A 22,603-nucleotide genomic window follows, 5' to 3' on the forward strand; every position below is an offset into this window, starting at 1 on the left:
GGGATGCCGTCTGGTCCTGCTGCTTTCCTGGTGTTCACTCTCTTGAAGGCTCTCCTTACTTCATGCTCGGAGATGACGAGCACGTTTCCGGTGCTGGCAGTATCTTCCTGTCTGCAGCCGTTAGCGCCGCTAACACTAGCATTGTTGGAGACCTTAGCTGCAGCCTCGAAGCGAGCATAGAAAGTGTTCAGCTCGTCTGCCAGAGTCACGGCCGCGTTCGTCATACCGGTTGTTGGTGCTTTATAGTCCGTTATTGTCCTTAGTCCCCGCCACAGGCTCCTAGAGTCACTCTGTTGGAGTTGTGACTCTAGTTTCCTCCCGTAGCGCTGCTTCGCCTCTTTCACCGCCCTCCGCACGTTATATGACGCGGCTTTGTACAGGTCCATGTCCCCCGTCATGAGTCCCGTGTTGTAGGCAGCGGTGCGGGATCTCAGAGCGTCGCGGATGGTTTTATCCACCCACGGCTTCTGGTTGGGAAACGTTGTGATAGTCTTTGTCTCCACGGTATCATCCGCTAGTTTCCCGATGAATCCCACAACCGCTTCCGTAAACACGTTGACGTCATCGTCGGAGCTGTTTCTGAACATGCCCCAGTCTGCGTCATCGAGTGCGTCCTGTAACGCGGCCACCGATTGATCCGTCCAGCGCGCGACCTTCCTCTGAACCGGAACTTCCTGTTTCAGCCTTTGTTTGTATTTTGGCATGAGGAAGATGGCGGCGTGATCAGATTTGCCAAACGGGGGGCGGGATTGTGCCTTGTAGCCGTCCTTTAAGCATATTTGCACTGCACAAGACATAATGTGGATTGCACAACACTGGTCACTACATTCTTCATTTCCGGTTAATACTTGTACAGCTGCTGTTATTGTGTATATATTTATTTATATTTCTTCATACATTCTTATATAGTTCTATATTGTGTATTTTGTTGTACAGTTATTTTATTTTCAACTTTAATTTATATATTTTATCTTATTCTTTCCCAGTTAAATTTGCCCTTCATTCTAATTTGTGTTGTACAGCTATTTCATTTTTAACCTTAATTTATATTTTATTCCTTCCTAGTTAAATTTACCCTTTTTAATTTTTCATATTTATTTCCTATCTTATTCATAGCCTTTTCCTTTTTTGTTTTCTTTAGGTCACGAGCAGTTGTCCAAGCATTTCACTACATATCGTATTGTGTATGACTGTGTACGTGACAAATAAAATTTGAATTTATTTATTGTTTGTGCATTTATACACAAGCACTCATATATATTCAACTAATTAAAAAAAAAAGTTTACCTGTTACTACCACACACCAAATCCAGTCGTTGGTACTTCCTGGCTTGTGTAGCCACTAGGTAACAAAAGCTCAACACTGCGCCCAGCATCCTGAAGCACTTCTGTTGTCTTTTGTACGTGTTTTGAGTTTTTATGTGCTTCTGAGTTTTTACGTGTTTTGGAGTTCGTACATGTTTTGAAGTTCGTACATGTTTTGAAGTTTGTATGTGTCACAAACAAGGATGCAGTGGACTCAAGAGCAGACTCAATTGCTCGAACTATGTACAATTTATTGAAAGGAAAAGGAGCTTAAACAAGACTGGGTCTAACAGAAATCATTCGCAAGAACTGAGGGAGGCCCGAGGGCGGAGAAATGGACGTAGAACACAGGGAGGACACGGGCGGGAACTTCTGCAAACACAGGAGAAGGGTTTTACTGAATGGGAAACAATTAAAGGGCAGAGGTGAGTGGTACTAGTGGAGAGTCTTGGGCTTACTTGAAAACACCGGCTATTAGGCGGGGAAGGGGTTGCCGTGGGAGCGTTCCAGGGATGGTTGAGAGTGTGGGGAGGCTGGTCCAGGTTCCAAGGTGTCCAGGGAGGTTGAAGTACGGGCTGGAGGGCAGGCTGAGGAGAAGATGAGTGTGTGGTCCTCGGGTTCTGGGCAGATGGGAGAACGGGACGGAAACAGAACCAGCACTGCTGGTGAGTATGACGGGTGACGAATCTGGAGAATACAGGAGACGGAGGACACATTAACCCACGATCCAGGCACACAGAGTCTGAGCACAGAGGAGGCCAAGTTTACCATGGGTGGTAGCAGGACGAACTGGCGAGGAGTAGCAGGCAGTGCTGGCTTAAAAACCCTCTAGATGGAGCCCCGGAAATTGGAAGCAGGTGATGAGCTGGCCAACTCCACCCCAGGGGGCGGACAACAGGAACCTGGACCACACCCGACCAGAAACTCCCACAGCATATGACAGTATGTGCTTTGTCTGTAGGGGCCACCGTAAATATACTTTTATTTATTCCCTCCACATAAAATGTAATAAATAAATCATATAATACAAAAACCAACTATTCACATTTCAACTTTTAACTATTTAAATTTTCAGCTTTTTCCTTTTAAACAAATTTAAAGTGAAACAACACAAAACACTGCAAACCACAACACAATTAAATATAAATTAAAATATGAAAACGAAAAGAAGATGCATATTCTCTGCCATATGGGCCCGCATGAATAAACTTCCTGAATCCTTTATCATCTGCAACTGAAAATAGTTGTGGATGATTACTATACCTTTCTAATGTGACGTTGTTGTCCCTGGCTCTCTTTCTCTCTCCCTCCTGCTCTGTTCCTGTGGTACTGCGAGTGCAACCGCCCCTCCCCCCTCTGCCCAGCGCAAAGAGCAAAGCGGAAAAAAAGTGCGAGAGAGAGGGTGAGAGAAAGAAAAATAAAAAACCCACGGCTCACGATAAGGAGCCGGCTCGTGTCGTTCACCTCAAAGACCCGGCTCTAAGAGCCATTTCGTTCGCGACCGACACATCACTACTCACCACTGCTATGAACGAGTGTGGAGGGAACATCATTTAAGGCTTCATGGTTTTGTAGGGACAGCAAATTTGAATTTGAATTAAGGAGAATGTCAGGGCAGCAGTTCATCACCTGAAACTTATGAAAGGTCAGCAACGCAACCAGGCAATTTATCCACAGCCCAGGAAAAAGAAAGAAGAAAATCCATGTTTGTGAGGCGCTAAATCCTGACTTCACACCAAATGAGATGCTGTGGTTCGTTAGGAATATTGATAGACTGAGATTGGACTGAGAAATGATTACCACTTCCTACTGTTCTTTGTGTAATTATCATAGGCAGCCACAGGAAGCATCTATTGTTAATGCTAAAGGAGTTTGTATGAGTTACTGCAGTAACACTTACTTCTTGTTGTGTGTTCATCTCTTTGTTTGTAAGATGAAGTCACATGAAGGTGAGCTTACATTTGATAAGTGAGGGTTCACCAAGCTTTCCTCGCTGCCGCACACGCAGCAGAAAACGAAAAAGTCTCTTTCTTCTCAAGTTCCCTCTCTACAGTTTCCCCATTTTACCACACAGGGGCGATGTTGCTACACACGAGACAAAGTACCTCGTGAGACCTTGTGAGAATATCTTGGACTCTGTGCAAAAATATTAGCACATTTCATACTGCGATCAAAGTTAAGACGACACGGAGCCATCTGGGAACTGAGAGGCCGACTTAGTGGAAATCTGTTCATGTTTTTTTTCTTTTTTTTTGTTAGGTTAAAGAAAAGTATTAGCTGATTTATAGTAAACACAAAGACAGAGACGGTTAATTACACAGAGAATGACAAGCAGTCCCCTAAGAAAGAATGGCTGCAACTATGTGCACATGTGTGCACGGCGTCTCATAAACGTATGCAAATGCAATTAGGGTAGTTTTAATAATGCATGACAGTGCATCACATTTTCAATTCTGCCTGATTCACACCTAATGGCACAGCCCCCGTAACCTTGTAGGCACACACTGCATTGGCATTTACTTCTGTCAGCTGATTACACACTTCCTTGTGTGTGTGTGTGTGTTTCAAGATATCTTCACAACTTGCCTGCAACGTTGGCATCTAACTGATACACATCTTTGAAATAGTCTCACGATTCTGTTTCCTGCTAGACTTCACACCTACCCACCTCCCCACCCCAACTTGTGAGTGCCTTATTCCACTTATCTCAGCATAATCTTTTTAACGGTGAGATGTCGTGCATTGTGCTCGCATTCTGCATCAGTCTCCACAAAATGCGATTTCAATATCCTGTGCGATTCAATTCAATTTGCTTCATTAGTGTGGCATTCAAAGCTTTGCATTACGAAGTCTTTACACCCCCGTGCAGCTCCCGCAGTGGGCTTCTCATCCCTCCCTCATCTCTTCCTCCTCCCCGTTGTTTTAAAAAACATCAAAGGTTAGATTAATCACAATCCTCAGAGGAGACGGATGACTGAGAGAAGTCTGCTCTTTGTTATGAAATCTTAGTTGCAGATTTCAGCAGAGAATAGATATATTTGCAGTATTTTTCCTTCATCCCACCCATGGATTCTAATAGTGCAGTGTCTTGCTGTGTGCTTTGATGTCCCAGTGAGAATTGAAAGGGCCCCAATGTTCCCACACAAATGAATGGTTTTTTTTTTTGCTTTTACCCTCCTTATGGAAGCCTGTTTGGGAAAAAAAGAAGCTCAGCAGTGTTACATGCATCAGTACGCACTGAAAAATAGCCGTGTTAGAGGAAATTGCGCAAACAGGGGGAAAGCATGCTCACGCGCACAAAAAGATGCATAAAAAGACATTTTCATCCTAAATAACCTTTGCAATTTCAGACAGAGGACACAATCCAGGTAGAGTGTAAGTCTGTTTTTATTGCTTCTGCACTTTTACAAATGATATGCAGGGCTTTAGACTGCAGAAAATAATAGATCTGCTGGTTATACAGTGTTGCTGTCAATACACAGGGTCCTTTCAGGTGTCAAAGACATGCTCTGTGGAGGTATCCTTTGTCAAGGTCACTCAATGTGCACTGCAGGCTGCTTCATAACAAAAAGAAAAAAAAGAAGAAAAAAAACCCCCAACAGTCAGATCTACAAAGCAAGCTCTGCTTCCTGTCATTTGTACAGAATGCTGCCATGAATGTATGCACGTGCTGCATGCACTCAGCTGTGCTTGTTTGTCCATTTATGCATGCTAAATGATTCACCCCCAACCAATCAGCATCGCTACATGTGTTCTTTGTTGCTTGCCTGCACCGAGTCTATCATTCTCACAATAAATCAAAATCTTTTTTTTACACCTCTGTGTGGACTCATTCCCCAGAGAGGGGGAACCCACCCCTTTAAAAAAAACTCTGACCTTTGCCAATCCACATCGTGGCTCCCCCCCCCCCCCCGCCAACCATTCAGATATAGCAAGACCACATACTGTAAATAAACTCTCTGCTGCCATCTTTCACTTAAAAAATCAAAAAAAGTAACTAACTTTTTTTCCCTCAGGAAGTTTGAGCAGGAAAGTAAAGAAGAGGAGAGGGGAATGACAATGTTAAATATTTCATGTTTTCCTCTTGGTAATTCCGTGCGGTTGGAACGAGACCTCGTTTTCCACAGAAACATGAGCAACTTTGGGACTGATTGCAGGAGCCTGGGAAGCTGTGTGTTTCTCTTTTATTTTTTTATTTTATTTTTTTGCCTCTCTGCTCCAAAATAGGCCTGGGTGGTGATGCATAATGCATGGGGCTTCCTATGTGCTTCTGGAAAGGGCTGTGAGTCCTGTGGGATCAGCCTGGGAAAGGGGTGTCCAGATTCACATTCTGCTGCATGGGGCTGGGCACCTCAAAAAAACAAAACAAAAAAAAAGAAAACGGAGCTTGAAGGAAAACATGAAGTTTGTGTGTTTTTTAAAATTTCCTGTTCAGATTACTGTAAGATATCTTACTGGCTTTCATCTAAATCAGGGCCACGAGAGAAAATGTAGGGCTCTTTTTGTCAAATCTATTATTAATTGAAAGTTTCTTCTAGTGTGTATTTAATTTTTATGATTCAAATAATATTATATTCGAGCACCGTGTTGGTTCAGGCGTTCCATGGGAGTCAAGCTGTGGCAGATCAGCTGATTTCACTGCCAGCTCACATCAGCTGATGGTCAGCTGATAGGATTCTACACATCCAGCTGTCAAATCTCATACACATGGGTCCATAAGTATTTGGACAGTTTTCTTTTTTGTTTGATGTGGTGTTGAAAAGAGAAAAATTTAAACCGATTTATGTCGTTACTCAAATACTTATGGACCTAACTGCTATATAGGCTACTTTGGTTCATAGAGTTGGTGGTGCAACTGCAAGCCACTTAGGAACCCACCACTATCTCAGCTTTTTCCATTTCATTCTATTCATGCTACTGTATTTCTGACTTAACCAACACCAAGTGTTGTCATTGATGCCTGATCTGTCATGCCTTCAGGCCTTCCATTCCTGGGACAAATCTGATTTTGACCTAGGTGGCAAGACAGCTGGACTTGTAGAAATGACATGTAAAGACTGCCTCATAAGAGATTTGCTTTATCTGTTCCTGACAACGTCATTGTGGATCCCTTATCCTGTGGTGGTTCAAGTAAATCTGAGGCTCTGCGCTATCGGTGCATTCCTTGGCATATTTATGCAGAGTTGACGCTGGGTTTGGTTTTTTTTTTGCGCAGCGTGGCGGCTTTTATCCTGCCAATCCAGTGTTTTCCTGTTGTGTTGAAACAGAATCTCTGTGCGTCTCTCACGCGTACAGTTGTTTATTCTAAACATTAGTATGCACAGGCATGTCAGCTGTCACACTCATGCTTGTATCCATAGCCCCTCCCCGATGGAAAATGAATTTCAGTGCACTGCTTCTTCTTCTTCCCAGTTGTTGACAAAAACCAGTGCGCCGTAGACTCTTATGCTGCTAACCTGTTGTCGTGCAAGTTTGGATTTGTATAATGAGCATTCATTCTCTTACATCCGACGCTGCCTTGTGTTCAAACATTTGTTTGATTAAGTAATTAGCAGAGGAAAAGAAAAGAAAACGCCAGAGTTTGGAAGAAGAAGCCTATATATAATGTGTTCACTTTAGAAGCATCATATATATATCTCGAATGATTAAATCCCCCTGCTTTAAACACTAAAAAGCAACTGATGCCGGGACTTGATGTCTTTGGGCGTGTAATTAAGATCAAAACAAAATTTGTAGCAGGACCGTCCTCTAATTTCAAGATGCTTCCCAAACACTGCTCAAGGTCTTCGTTGTGAGACCTTGGAGTGGTTATATGATAGTCCCATATTATTTCTATCTTTTTAATCCCTGCGCACATCTTCCACGGTGCCCCTGCCTCTGGCTCAGAAAGTGACCAAAATAACTTCCCATCACATGACTCTTCAGGTTTATATGGCTCGTACTGTGATTTATTCATGAAAGTGCGTTTTTCTCCTCTAACAAAATCAAGAAGGAAATAAGTAAAAGGGGGGCACTGTCATTAGTAGAGACACATACTGAGTCTTATAAATAAAACATTTACTATCAGAATGAACATAATTTGTTCTAAACTTTTGTTCTATTTAATTGAAACCGATAAAGTGCCTTGAGGCGACTTTTGTTGTGATTTGGTGCTATATAAATACAATTGAATTGAATTGAATTGATATTGTTGCCAATATATCTGAACACAACGTCAGTGGGGGAAAGTAAGATACTCATACTGTGTTACTATGACTTTTTGACTGTGAGGACAATGGCTGGACGGCAGCGGTTTACCTTTGTTCCACCTGTCAGTACTGCAAGTAATTCACTAGCAAAGAACACAATTATTGCACAAGTCATTTTCTTTTATTTCATAGTTTGTCATTCTGTATCATTATACTGACTGGGGGAAAAAAATCAACCTTAGCTCAGCTTCGCTTTGCGACACCTCTTGCATGCGAAGTGTGCATTATTTAACAGTGTATTCACTTCACTTAGATATTTCATGTGTAGATCGAGGAGAGGAGAGGCTGCTGGCGGAAATGAGAGTCTGTTGTGCTGAGACAGTTGGTTGCCAGTCCATCTGGGTATGAAAAGTGCTCCAGTTGTCACAAACAGTCTGCATTTCTGTCCTGTGTTACTGAGAGAAATGGTGAAAAGGACAGGAATGACTGAAGAAAAAGCGATGTGAAAGCATTGTGGGAACAAGGAAAGGAAGGCAAACATAAGTGAAATGTGGAAGGAATGGAGGAAAACATAGGTTAATTTAGTTATCTGGAGTTTATGCCTCACTGTAGGAGCATTGTCGGGGACTCTGATTTGAGGTGGGGGAGTGAAATGAGAAAACTTTGGGCCAGGTTCCTGTCTAATTTCTCTTAGTTATTTGGCCTTTCCGCTTGCGGAGCTTTCAATCTCTGAGGCCTTCGGGGGGTCCAGATTATCTCTTTCGTTTGGAGAAAATGAGCTGAGCTGGAAGCTACATTACCTCCCCTGCCTTATGTGAGCTCATTTTTCCCACACCGCCATTAGCTCGCTAAAGCCATTTGGAGATGCACTGTGGAGTGTTTTCCATGTTCATCAGTAAGTGTCTGGCATTCCTTCAGTCAATTATCACCAGAACTGTCTCTGTGTGATAATTCAGGCCTCGGGCTTGTGTCTCTGTGCCAGGGTGGGTATACAAGGGACATGTTGATGGAGGTTTTGAGCAGAGCTTCCAAATTCAAAGTAGCAATCAGCCATCCCTGCTTCATACTCACATATGAGTGATTTAATACAAGTAAAAGTGGAATGTTAGATATTGTGCAACTAGCTGTATAGAGTGCATTATTGTTTAAAGAAAAAAAAAGAAATAATAGAGAAAGCTTGAAGTGAAATGATGCTTCTGAATGCACATGTATTAGACTGTCATACAGAGAAATCTGCATTCTATGTGGATATGAATATGGATGTGTATAACATTAGCTTATCTGTTGTGGCTAAAAGTGTTTCAAGTCTGAACAGACCATATTTATTGTTCATGCCATAATTTTGCTTTTCCTCCACACACTATTGTGTTTTAACATGTTTTAATGCTTTGTATCTTTTTCTGTTTAATCTCAGCAAGCCCCTAAAAACAGTCAGTGATCACTGTCGGCCTCTGTCAGTTTTTTTTTTAACCTCTATTCATTTTAAAGCTCAGTTTTGACATAACTACAGCCCAGCCGATGCAGCAATATATTAAAGACTACGGTAACTTCATATTGTGGATGGATTATCTCAGTTGTTCTCCTGGCTGAAGTTTGGTCCATTTATAGCATCCCACCATGCAATTGCATTTGTCTCTAACCGTCAGGAACCCTCACGCTAACTTTTATTGAGTGGAAAAAGGTTAGCGTTCATCCTCCACCTCAATGAATGTAGAAGCTCCACCTTCACTATTTATTAAGCTAACATAGCTGTGTTGCTAGCGATCACGTAGCACATCATTATATACCAGCTAGCCAAATTTCAGTAACCCTACAAATGTCCCTGCTGTTTACTTTCCTGTCTTCATTTATGTTGGAAGTGATAGCAGAGCTGTATGTCTTACTTTGTTTCAAAAATCCCTCAGTCTGAACATGGTGTATTATATTTAGATGGAAGCTAGCAAGCTAACTCTCTGCTAACTTCTAACTCTATTAAATATAATAAATTCTGTTTTCATGGATGCCTGGATTTTAAACTTAATTGTTACACCTAGTAGAGCAGCCACACTTTATTAAATTTTATTAAAGATGAAAGAATTTAGACAGTTTTTCAACTCTCAGTGATCCCACAGTGATCGTTTGCCTTTGGGACCTGCAGCGTAGTTTGGGCCCAGACATGACGAATGACATTAGACTTAAAGACAGATAGGTCCATGTAGTTTTATATTTACTGCATATTTTTAATGAAAAGGCAGTAGGAGTTAAAGCAGATGCTCTTAGACACTTATTACCACTTATTACTTTTTTTTTTTTAAGACTTTTTATTTTCATTTTTTAAATTGAAGACGAACAACAAACAAACAGAAACAAACAATAAAAGACATTTACAGCTATGGGACAGAGGTATCATCAACTAGCCAAAGCTTGACTGGCCATTATGACAAAAAAAAAAAAAAAAAAAAAAAAAAAATACACATATATATATATATATATATATATATATATATATATATATATATATATATATATATATATATATTCTCTCAGGAACACACTCTAGTGTCTTTATCTTTCAAACATAGCCTCAACCATCTGAGGACCGAGCATAGAAAATACGGGCGTATTAATAATAATAATAATAAAAAATAATAATTATAATAGTAACAGTATTGGTAATTACAGAAATTAAAAAAAAAAGAAAAAAAAAAAGGCTTACTTATTACTTAATATATTTTCTCTCAGTCCCGGAATAAAAAGCGTAGCCTCAGTAAGCTCTGTGCTTCTTTTTAAAAAATATAAACACAAAATGCATCATGACACAGGGATGTTAAACTTTTACTCCATACACATCACTTAAACCCTGTTTTCTTGGCATAATATGTGTTATATTGAAAAATTTAAGCAGTTCTCTCCTGTTTGGCTGACAGATCAGCTGACCCCCACCATCCTCCTGCTTCCTTCTCCTTTTTCTTCAACTGTTATTTGCCTGTTTGGGGCACAACTTCCAGTACTAAGGTCCTTGCAACACAAGCTTCCCTTTTTAAAAGAAAAAAAATTACAGCATCAGTACTGAAAAATACATTTCCTGGTCTTTTCTTTGCATCTATTTCTGTGAAATTCTTTTGCTTAGGCAACCTAAACAAGCAATTTCTCCACAATGAACCGCTACTCAAAATCGTTATTTTCTTGCAGAGAGCTATACGGCCATGGCGGTATGTTCACTGCACATAGCTGGACCGTTATCCGCTATCAATTAGTCATCAATTCTTGGGATTCATTTTTGGATGAGTACACAGTTGGGATCTCTCCAATATTATGATGTCACATTAGGTCAACTGAAAGCTCAGCAAAAGCAAATATAATATTATAATAAAACTGTAACTCAAAATAAAACCTATACCTACTGGTTAACATCCACAGAAAAATGTGTGAAATAATTTCCAATTTAAAACTTGTTTATTGAACGCTCATAATGATGTAATCAATCTACTACAAGTAGTGTTTAAAGATGTTCTGTCTGTACTGATGTATAAGAGCATACATATATGACATTCCAGAGCAGCCTTAACATTTTGACTCCACAATTTCACTTCATTATTGCAACTGAAGAAAAGTAGCATAGCAGCTTCAGGTTACTGAGAGAAGTAACTGCAAGAGTTAAATTGCATCCATAGTAACAAGCGTCCTTGCCCCCCCTCGCAAACTTGGCTGTTCACATCTCACATTGATACACTTCTTCTTAGTGACTATTCCATAATGATCCAACATTGCAGGCTAAACATATTTTTATACTTTTATAGTTAACTGAGCGTAAGATGGTGGCACGGTGGTTGGCACTGTTGCCTCACAGTAAGAACATACTGGGATTGAGCCCACCGTCTCACAGACAATGATTAAATGGTTTTCCGTCTCTCTGTGTTAGCCCTGCAACACATTGGTGACCTGTCCAGGATCTACCCTGCCTCTCACCCTTTGTCAGCTGGGATAGGCTCCAGCCCTCAGGGCCCTGAATTGGTTAAATTTAAGTGTAAGAATGGATATAGTGAAACTGAAGTCAGTTTTACAACATAATCTATCTGCAGAGCCCTGAGTTCTGTTTACTTCCTACATAGTTCTTTTCACTTCAAAAATCAAGCAAGAATATAATTTCTGCTTGAAGTGACCAAAAGCACTCAGACAGCTGTGTGAAGAGTAAGTCCAGTGAGTATGTTGAGCCACTTCCAGGCACTACAAACTGATAGGATAACCTCGTTTTTACCATAAATACCATCAAAGAGGCCTGACTGCAAATGTTTTCATCTCAGGTGTGTGTGTGTCTTGGTGCAACAGTCATATTTTAGGGAACAGAAAAGTCCACATTAGGTCTTTGCAGGGGTTATATGGGAGCATGTCACGAGTGTGCCAGCCAAGAGGCCCCAGTTTGTGAACTGTTTGAAGACTTTGTGTTTTGTGCTTTTGCTGGTAAAGTTCACAAAGACACAAAGAAGAAAATGGTAATGTTCAAATATGCTACAACACCATGGTAACAATGTAGACTGAAAAATGACATCCACGTATGGCCATGTGGCCAGCAATTGCAGCTTTGACAAACCTGTAGCATTTAAAGCCCTAATAAAGAGAGCAACCTGATACAACACATCTCAACCTGGTAATACAAGGCCCTCCTAATATGCAGTCATTTGCTCAGGATGCACTCTGCATCATGTCTTAAAACACTGGATACACTTGTAACACCAGTTCTCATCCCGTGAGGCCTCCTTGTATGCCTCAGTGGAAGCCACAGTTTTATGATGTAAACATCATAAAACTGTGGCTAAATATTCAAACTATTGCAGATGGGAGGAACAAGCATTCTAACACGTGGTTAAACGGGTTATTGTGGTGAACAGGTTACAAAGGGTACCTCAAACCATGATCATTTCCTGTCCTTAACCAGGTACTTAACTTGTTCAGCTGAACAGCAACTACAAATCAAAGAAAACAAAAAGAAATAAAATTAAAATAAAACTACTACTAATTATAATAATAATAATAATAATGATTAAAAAAAGGGCACAAGCTCCTGCCTGCTTGTATGAGCTCCCTTATGCCACTGCCTACTTATGCAGACTTCCATTGTTCTTCCTAATTTATTCAGCCAGCTGATACCCTGCAGGTCACAGTCTGAAGCTAAGGGGTTACACAGTGACTGAAATGTGACTCCAAGGAGGCATGACATCAGTACGTCAGTATGCGACAAGCTGAGTTGAAAACGTGTTGTGTGTTCCAGCAATAATGCATTGCTTCTGAGGCAAAAGATGAGCTCTGAGGTCAGTGTGTCTCTCTCTGTGTGTGTGTGTGTGTGTGTGTGTGTGTGTGTGTGTGTGTGTGTGTGTGTGTGGTAGCTTTCACTTCGAGCCGCATTCATGCCGAGCTGATGTGATGTTGCCATGGGTCTGAGGGGTTCATTGTGTTCTGGAGGTTTATCGTGGGCTTAAAGGGGCGTATCAAACAAGTGAAAGGGCTTTTTGAATGTCACTTCCAGGTCTGATCTGTAATTGGTTATTTGCAGTTTTGTCCAGAATTGTTAACCTGGGCCTTCACGACTCCTTCTAACCTCACTTTTCTGCCTCGCTCTGGCCCACGCTCCACTGTCTCGGCTAACATTTATTGCAAGTTATGGACCGTATGAATAATTGATCCTGATTCTATTTAAGATCCTGACGAGGACAAATGGGATGGGGCTACACTCGCCAATATTTCTCCCTCCACTGCCCTAATGGGAGCCCTCTTTATCCGTGCCACCGCAGTCATTTTTCCTCCCTCTCATATTCCCTCGTCTTCCCCACCCAATTTCCTTTTCCCATAGTGCGCCATACCTTGTTCCAAGTTGCCGACACTATTTTAAGAACTGGAATCATTCCAGGCAGTGTAAAGGGTATTAGAGAGGAGTAGCTTCAGCTCTATGACGGACGATGCCAGCATCGGTCGATAGCAGATAGCGGGGTAAGGATGTATCTCTGTGGTTTTATAGTGGACTGGCCCTTTAAGTGTCATAACCAGGGAGATCATTTGGAAACAACAACATGAGACCATAGTACATCTATTAGTGCTATAAGGCGAACACCAAGATCAATGCTTATCACATTGGGTCTTTATGTCTGTGGAAGTAGCCCAATCTATTAAGTGTGCCTGTGTGTACTTCTGTGTATCTTGTGGCCGGAGGGCCGAAGTGCAGTAGCTCTTCCGTAGGAACGTGTCCCTGTGGTCGGGCCAGCGCAAAACGCCGGATCCAGGTTCAGAAGTGATGGCAGATCATTAGTGTGCAGACATGCTGCGGGGAAGTCAGAAGATATGGACCTAATGGACTGTAATGGACCCACAAACACAAACACATATATAGGTAGGCGTGTAATTCACTGCAGCACCGGCCATAATGAGCAATTCACTCCATGTTGTAGCATTCATCTTTCCCCTTCTTCTGTGAATTTGCTGGATGAGACAGAGACCCTTGAAAATCTTTCAGCACTAACCATCCCTACAGAAGTTTATTCCTTCTCTTGCTGAACACTAGCGTCCTTCTCAGCATTGATATTTGTCCAGCAGTGAGATCTAATAGCAGTCTAAAAAGAAGAAGGCCGCTGACAGAGCTTAGAATATCCCCGTAAACCTTCTGAATGTCATTCACTGTCAGCTGGACTCCTACACACCAATATGTTGTAAATAGAACAATAGCTACCCTGATGAGTTGCACAGAGAGCCCTGCTCCTGTTGTCGATGTCTCCCCCTTAGCCTTCTTCCTTTTTTCCAAGCCTTTATCATGTGCGTCATCCACTCTTTTGTTTTTCATGACTCAAACTTCCACTGTAGCACTTAAACAATGCAAATCTCCTGAAGATAGATTTCTGTAGATTATGATTTAAAAAGGTCTATAAAAGTGTAGGCAGGGAGATGAAAGGCCAGACAAATGAATAAAAGGAAGGTAAGATTAATTTAATACAGAAATATACTGGCTTTGGTGCTCGTAAAAGAAGCATAGCCAAACGTAACCCGGGGGGGAGGGGGCAGGTACATCAGCATTAGTAGCTTAGGTTCGTTAGAGCACATCTGCTCTCTTGTGATTCATAAAAACACACCAGCACTGGAAATATTCTGTACACAGGGTCTGTGGCAGCCAGTGGCATCAGACCCATTTCAAAGGCAGCAGGAAGGAAAGGGTTTGCATGAAATATCAGTAAATTACGGATACAAATATAAGCCAAGAAACTACAACTTTAAAACTATCTCCATCTTCATAAACACTGAACACGAACTACTTCAAGAAACACAAGTTAAAGTGTTTGGAATTACTGCCACAGTTTCCTAAACTGAATAGAATTTAAACAATCTCCAACAAAGAGGATGGAAAACCCTAACTAGGGAATAAACACTTTTTTTAAGCTGAGTTAGTTAGGAGTAACTTACCGTAGGAAGATCAACAGACTTTCGTGCGCCGTGGATGTTTGAAAAAAAGATGGGGGTGTTTTTATCGCAGCTGTGTGGTTTTTTTTTTCCGCTCTTACTTCAAAGAATAGTTCATTTTCACCCAACTTTTGTAAGTAAGAGTCTACTCAGAAACCATCCAACAACTGATGTGGCAACACTTCTGTTAGAGTGATTATCACATACAGTGTGACGCACTCTTATGAAGCACGCTGGAGTGTCTTCTCCGTGCTCACTGCTAATAGCTTTCTGACAACTCCTCTGAAAGAATGTGGTGAAGTTGATTGTTTTTGAGGTGGGGTGGTGGAATAACGTATAGAGAGAGATACCTGCCGAATTCTTGCAGGTGCGATCGCGCCCTCGGGTCATTTGTGTTAGTCCCAGTTATCTCGTGTCACGTGGTACATTACTGCCACCAACTGGTATGGAGTGTGTGCCGTGGCAACTTTTGGCCGACCTTTATAGCGGGTTTCCTTCCTTTTTATGTCTCTTTCCACACTCAAACTAGGATCTTTTGTTTAATAGTCAAACATGTTGACCTAGTAAGTCCTATCAAAAATGCATATGGCCTGATAGCTTTCACTGGTATATCAATAAGATCCAGTTTAACTTCCACTTTAAGTTTGAAAATCAGTTGCCTTCTCTCAGTGTGATATTTCTCAGAGTTGAATAAAATCTTCATCTTCATCTTCTCCACAATAGTTACACTTCTCTGTATGGTGTTTTCTCGTTATAAAAGATGTGTCAGCAAAGATGCTTATGTGGGTCCACAGTGGGCAGGTGTAGGTGAACTGCGGGGCTGTGTGGTAAAAGCAAACCCACACTGATCCTACGCAGGGTCCAAGTGGGTATGCCTACACAGTGCCGATAGCAGTTTTGACATTTCGGGTTCCTGTATGAGTTTTCTATGGGAAAGTCCACTATGGTTTGTGTATAGAAAAGCGTAATGGTATTTCCTGTAGAGCCTGCGTGAGCGAATCCACAATGAGGCTTTACAGTGGGTAAACCCACTGTGGTGTGTGGGGGCGACTCTTCAAAGAGCTATTCTTTTGTATTATTAAGTTGTTTGAACTATTTGGCAGAATCAACAGTGATTAAACTCTGCCAATCTGTTATTTTTTTTTCTTAAAAAAATTGTCACAATAATTAAAATTATTCCTAAAATATTAAAAATGTCACAAACGCTGTTACATCTGGAACATAAATTACAACTGTGGTTAAATGTTTTGTTGGGCTACAGCAAAACAATTTATGATGCAGCTGTGCCACACATCATATTTAATTGGCATGCCTTTAAAATGTGGGATGTCTTATTTAGTTAAATGGCTGTTGCTTCAATTCCTCTCTGCTGGTGTCGCTTTCTCACCTCCTCCACCCACATCTGTGGAGGGAGGAAATCGGGGCATGCACAAACTGAGAAATGAGGAGTGGGAGGGGGTTCTAGTGAAGTCTTAAAAAATAATCAAATTGGCAGAAGTTATGCCTGGCCTGATCCAGGCCCCAGGCAGTATAAGCACCTCTTAACACAGTTAAATTCCACCTCACACCTGCTTCCAGCACTAACCTGAATCAGCAGCAAAGGATTTACAAGAGTATGCTTCATCACACCACTTCGTTACAATGAAGTGCAGTTTATTTAACCTGAGGTTTGGGTCAAATTTGTCCTGTTTTGACACCTGACAGCAGTAAAAATACCCTAAATGTCATTCTTTTAGCTTCAAGTTTGATGACCTGTGAAAAGTATATGATTGAGTACAGTGCAGTGAAGTAGTATTTGCTTCCTGATCTCTTTGTTTCATTTCATATTTGTCACACTTGCATGTTTCAGACCAATTCAAGTGTAATGAATATGCAAACTAATAAATCAGGAAGGGGGCAAATACTTCTTAATGGTACTTTAGGTGTGCCAAGTCTTTGAAACTGCTCCAGGTTGGATTTGACTGGTATCTATTTACATGGATTTTAGAATTACAGTAAAGAGAACTCTCTGTGTTGACTCCACATTTGCCCAGGTCCATGCAGAAACAGCCACCTGTTGTTCTTTAAAGGCTGGTGGACTCTTGATAAGAGCCATCATATATGGTACAAATAAGGAGCAGAGGTCATACTGAGAACACAGGCGCCTTATTACAAATTTCATGTCTGTGCTTTGACAGATGGCGTCTTGACACAGACATGAGATGTGTAATGAGGCACCACAGTGGTGAAGTGTTAACCACGCCACCATCGTAGCGCCTTATTAAATAGATCTTATGTCATGTCAAGAAACCCTCTCTCAAAGTGCAGACATGAAATTTGTAATAAGGTGCCAAAGTGGTGGAAGGGTTAGCACACTCACTCTTGCAGCAAGAAGGTTTCTCTTCCTTTGCCCACAGTCCAAAGACATGCACGCTAGGCTAGCTGCGAGTCTAAGTTCGCAGGGGATCTGAGGTTTGAAGTGTAAAGAATAACGTACTAGGCTAGCTAGACTTATGCTAGCAATTGCAACATGCCTGCAAGTCAACAAAATCTAAAATGTGTGAAAGTTCTCAAAGCACAAGGTTTCCTGCCGCTGGTTTGAATGCACATCGTAAAACTTTAGATTCCAGCCTGCAGCTCAGAGCTAATTCCCCTGTAATCAAATGGTATTTCACTGTATTTCGTTTAAAAAAAACACTGTAATTATGTTTACCTGCAAATACTTAAAGTCAGAGACACTAGAACTCAGGGGTAATAAGTCAGGTTTTTACAGGAAACAAAGATGTAAGTACACTGTAAATAAATTTAAGTAGTCTTTCTGTGATTTAAGGTCAAGTCAAGTCAAGTGGTTTTATTGTCATTCCAACCATGTGCACTGACACAGTACACAGTGAAATGAGACAACACTGGTCCAGGTAATGCAAGGTAATGCGTTAGTAATTCTAAGGGTTGCATAACTTCACATAATCGGTAGGAATGAAGGAATAATTATTCATTTAAAATACAGTAACACTATTTCCCCATCTTACATTCAATGTAACTTAAATTTCCCTAACTTCCAGGTGTTTTACAGCACTCCTTTGCTGTAAAATCCTTTTGAAAGTTATCTTTGAGCAGTGATTGTGAAAAACAGAAACATAAGTGAGGATTGTCTCTATCATTATAACATCACATAGGCAGCAGCATCACAAATAATAAATAAAGATGAAAAAAAAATAGAAAAAGGTAAGATTAATCCACTCCATATCCATGTCCTGAAAAGTACCGTTTATTTACTATGTAAAATTGGGAAATTTTTAGCAAAAAAAGTAAACTTCTTATTGTATAGTTTCTTTGTTTCCTGTAAAAACCTGACTTGTTGCCCTCAACTTCCAGTGAGCTCACCTATAGTTACACTGTAACCCACTGGCGTCAAGCCATCCTCCAGTTTGTTTTCTGTTCCCTGTGTATTCAAAGTAATACGGGAAGAGATGTGGAAACCTGATTTCAAAATAAAAGCCAACTCCGAGTGAATTAACAGATATGTTAAGAACATAATAACCTGGGCACGAAGGGTTAGCTGATGGCATGACCATAGCGGGACTGGACATCGGGCATACCGGGCGATGGTGATTTTGTTGTTGTTTTTTTGTAACGGTATAAACAATGAAAGGTGGTGGATGCAGAATATATCGCTGTTACGTCCCCCCCCTGATCCCGTAATATGTAGCCAGCTCATGCAGATCCCTCTTCCTACAAACATCCAGCAGGGCAAGCGACGGCTCTGCCGTAAACCCAGCAATATCAAAAGTGGCCATGAAAACTCAAAACGGCCTGCAAAACACAAGCAAACCACTAAAGGGCCACACACACACACAACAGAACTACACACAGGCGAAATAAAAATGTGTTGTGTCAAGTCAACCATTAATTAAAAATTCTACCCACACTCCCCCCAGTCCTGCCTACTCAGACTCTAGCCTGTCCTAGCTTCTGGAGCGTACCAGGCTCGAGGCCACTTTAAAGGCAAATCATCAAGTGCCACAGGCACCGACAAGCCTACCCCCAACAGAGAATTAATCCCCACCCGGGTTTGCTCCGAAAATAAAAAAGGCAAAACAAAAAACGAGTGTCCGAAGGAAGAGCAAATGCTCAGCTAGACACTCCCCTGTGCTAGCCGGGGAGAGCAGCAGCTAGCCAAATGACCTTCACACAACACACAAACACCTGTTCACACTTGTAATCAACCCAATTCCTTCCATTCCGATCCCGGACGAGCCCCCACTTTGTTACGTCCCCCCCGAAGGGGTCTAGGCATGCGAGTGAGGGGACCAGTAACAAATGAGTCCAGAACAGAATGAAAGGAAAACAGACAGGTGTTCTTAGTAAATAACATAGTCTTTATTGTAGATAATCATAACATAAGGAGCCGGCAACGCCGTATTACCAATAACATGCCGAAAAAAGGGAAAAAAGGTTGCAACAACAAAGAACACAACAACCAAACAAAAACTCCACACCACGAGGAGGTACTTCCAGGGGCCCACAAGCTCACCCTGTCACTAACAGCAGCTGGCTTTACTGCTGCCAAGGCCCACAAGCCCACACTACTCACGTAAAGCAGCTATGCTGTTTCCACAACTCCACACTTCAGGCAGGCTACCTACACACCAAGCAGAGACACCCCACACCCTGCTCACAGCTCATCCCCAGCTTATATGACCTCAGAGAGGTGATTGCTGACTGGGCCCAGGTGGTAAGTGAGTCCAATGAGCAGCAGCTGTGTCCTGGGGAGAGAGAGAGCAAGAGAGAGACAGAGGGGTGGAGCAAAAGAGGAGGAGGCGGAGAAAAACACCACGCCCACACAACGGCAGTATCAGGAGGCCCAGCTAGGGCCGTAACACCCCCTCCCATAAATACAAACCAGTGGTTTGTCACAGAACGTCCTACCCAGCTTTTAAACATATCACCTACCATGCACCATAATAACGGTTAGGCATACCCTGCCGAATCTGCCAAGACCTTTTTGATGGGTTGAAAACACTGCACGGGGTTGGCTCAAGTCCCTCAACATGTCCCAAATGACAGCCAGATGTTTTTGGAGCCATCACATATGGAGAACCCATCAGGCAGCTAGAAGGCCTTACAGCAACACTTCTCTGACGCTTCTTTGCTAGGTCATGGCAAAAGGCATGCTGGTTAGCCAGAGGTGCAGGTTGAAATGGTTGTGTCACACACAATCTATCACACTGTAGGTCATCTGGACCCGAGAGACCGTCATCAGGTGGCAGATTACAATTAGTTGATCTCTGACAGTGACCAAATGACACCACTGAGCAATTATGCTCCAACTGTTGCCTAGGACTGGCAACTTTGTCGGTTTGTGAACCACAGTTCACTCTTTTGAAAGCAGATCGATTTTGCTTTGAGTTTGCTTTCAAACAGTGAGCAACCAGGTGGCCATGTTTGTGGCAGAAGAAACAGAGCTTTGTTTTGGCTCTTGAAACCACGCCTGTATCGGCTTTGTTAGCTGGCACACTCCTAACTCTCAAGACTGACTGTTTCTGTTTGTAGGCTCCACAATTTGCTATTAAATGGCCAGACTTGAAACAAAAAAAAACACTTTCGTTTTACCTTGGAATGGGACACAAGTACTTCACCCTTTGGGTACTGTGTAGCTGGCACATCACTAACCTTCACTAGGTCATCGCGTCGGTCGTGCTTAATGACACTGGTTTTATGGATGAGGGCAAACTCATCAGCGAGTGTTGCAGCATGCTGTAATGAGGAAACCTTCTGTTCACTGAGGTATACTGCAATCTGCTCGGAGACGCAATTCTTAAATTCCTCTATGAGAATTAATTCCCGTACCGAAGCTAGGTCTGCAGCTTTACAGGCCATACACCACCGATCAAAGAGGACACTCTTTTCTCTTGCGAAATCCAGGAAGGATTGACCCTGCACCTTTTTCAGCCCCCGAAATCGCTGCCTGTAAGCCTCGGGGACTAGCTCATAGGCTAACAGGATCGCACTTTTCAGTTTGTCATAGTCCAAGCTGCATTCAGCGGACAACGAGGAACAAACTTCCTGTGCCTTGCCCACCAGCTTGCACTGCAGCAGGATGGCCCACACATCCCGCGGCCAATGCAAGGCTGTCGCTATCCGCTCAAACGATTCAAAATAAATCTCCACCTCAGTGTCACGAAACGCAGGGACCAGACGACTATTCCGTCCTACATCAAACTGTACGTCTGTCTGTGACAGCGAAGCCACCACAGGAGGGGAGGAGGCCTGCTGGAGTTCCAGCTGTCGCAGCTTGACCTTCGTCTCTGCCTCCACCTTCATCAGCTCAACCTCCCTAGCCCTAGCCAGTTCCGCGTCCAAACGCCTAAGCTCTAGCTCCCTTTTCAGCTGGAACTCTCTCTCACGCTGGTCCTTCTCCAGCTGGAGACGAGCCAGACGGATTTTGAGCCTAGCATCCTGCTTAGAACCCTCTGATGACTGGATGGAGAGTGGATCAAAACGGGGCAGCGTCACTAGCCCCCCCTCGGGCAACCCCTGGTCCATAGGTGTAGACACTGATGGTTCTACAACCTGGCCTGGAACGTCAGGCGCCGCACTTGGTCCAGCCGGGCCAGGTGTGCTCGGGGGTTCTTGCATTACAACCACCCTCTTCTCCAACAACCCGGACACCAGAGCGGCTTTCAGCTCGGCTTTGCGTAGACCAGTGGAGACACTGATCCCGTAATATGTAGCCAGCTCATGCAGATCCCTCTTCCTACAAACATCCAGCAGGGCAAGCGACGGCTCTGCCGTAAACCCAGCAATATCAAAAGTGGCCATGAAAACTCAAAACGGCCTGCAAAACACAAGCAAACCACTAAAGGGCCACACACACACACAACAGAACTACACACAGGCGAAATAAAAATGTGTTGTGTCAAGTCAACCATTAATTAAAAATTCTACCCACACTCCCCCCAGTCCTGCCTACTCAGACTCTAGCCTGTCCTAGCTTCTGGAGCGTACCAGGCTCGAGGCCACTTTAAAGGCAAATCATCAAGTGCCACAGGCACCGACAAGCCTACCCCCAACAGAGAATTAATCCCCACCCGGGTTTGCTCCGAAAATAAAAAAGGCAAAACAAAAAACGAGTGTCCGAAGGAAGAGCAAATGCTCAGCTAGACACTCCCCTGTGCTAGCCGGGGAGAGCAGCAGCTAGCCAAATGACCTTCACACAACACACAAACACCTGTTCACACTTGTAATCAACCCAATTCCTTCCATTCCGATCCCGGACGAGCCCCCACTTTGTTACGTCCCCCCCGAAGGGGTCTAGGCATGCGAGTGAGGGGACCAGTAACAAATGAGTCCAGAACAGAATGAAAGGAAAACAGACAGGTGTTCTTAGTAAATAACATAGTCTTTATTGTAGATAATCATAACATAAGGAGCCGGCAACGCCGTATTACCAATAACATGCCGAAAAAAGGGAAAAAAGGTTGCAACAACAAAGAACACAACAACCAAACAAAAACTCCACACCACGAGGAGGTACTTCCAGGGGCCCACAAGCTCACCCTGTCACTAACAGCAGCTGGCTTTACTGCTGCCAAGGCCCACAAGCCCACACTACTCACGTAAAGCAGCTATGCTGTTTCCACAACTCCACACTTCAGGCAGGCTACCTACACACCAAGCAGAGACACCCCACACCCTGCTCACAGCTCATC

This window comes from Astatotilapia calliptera, chromosome 14, assembly GCF_964374335.1.
Source record: "Astatotilapia calliptera chromosome 14, fAstCal68.1, whole genome shotgun sequence".
Taxonomy (NCBI): Eukaryota; Metazoa; Chordata; class Actinopteri; order Cichliformes; family Cichlidae; genus Astatotilapia; species Astatotilapia calliptera.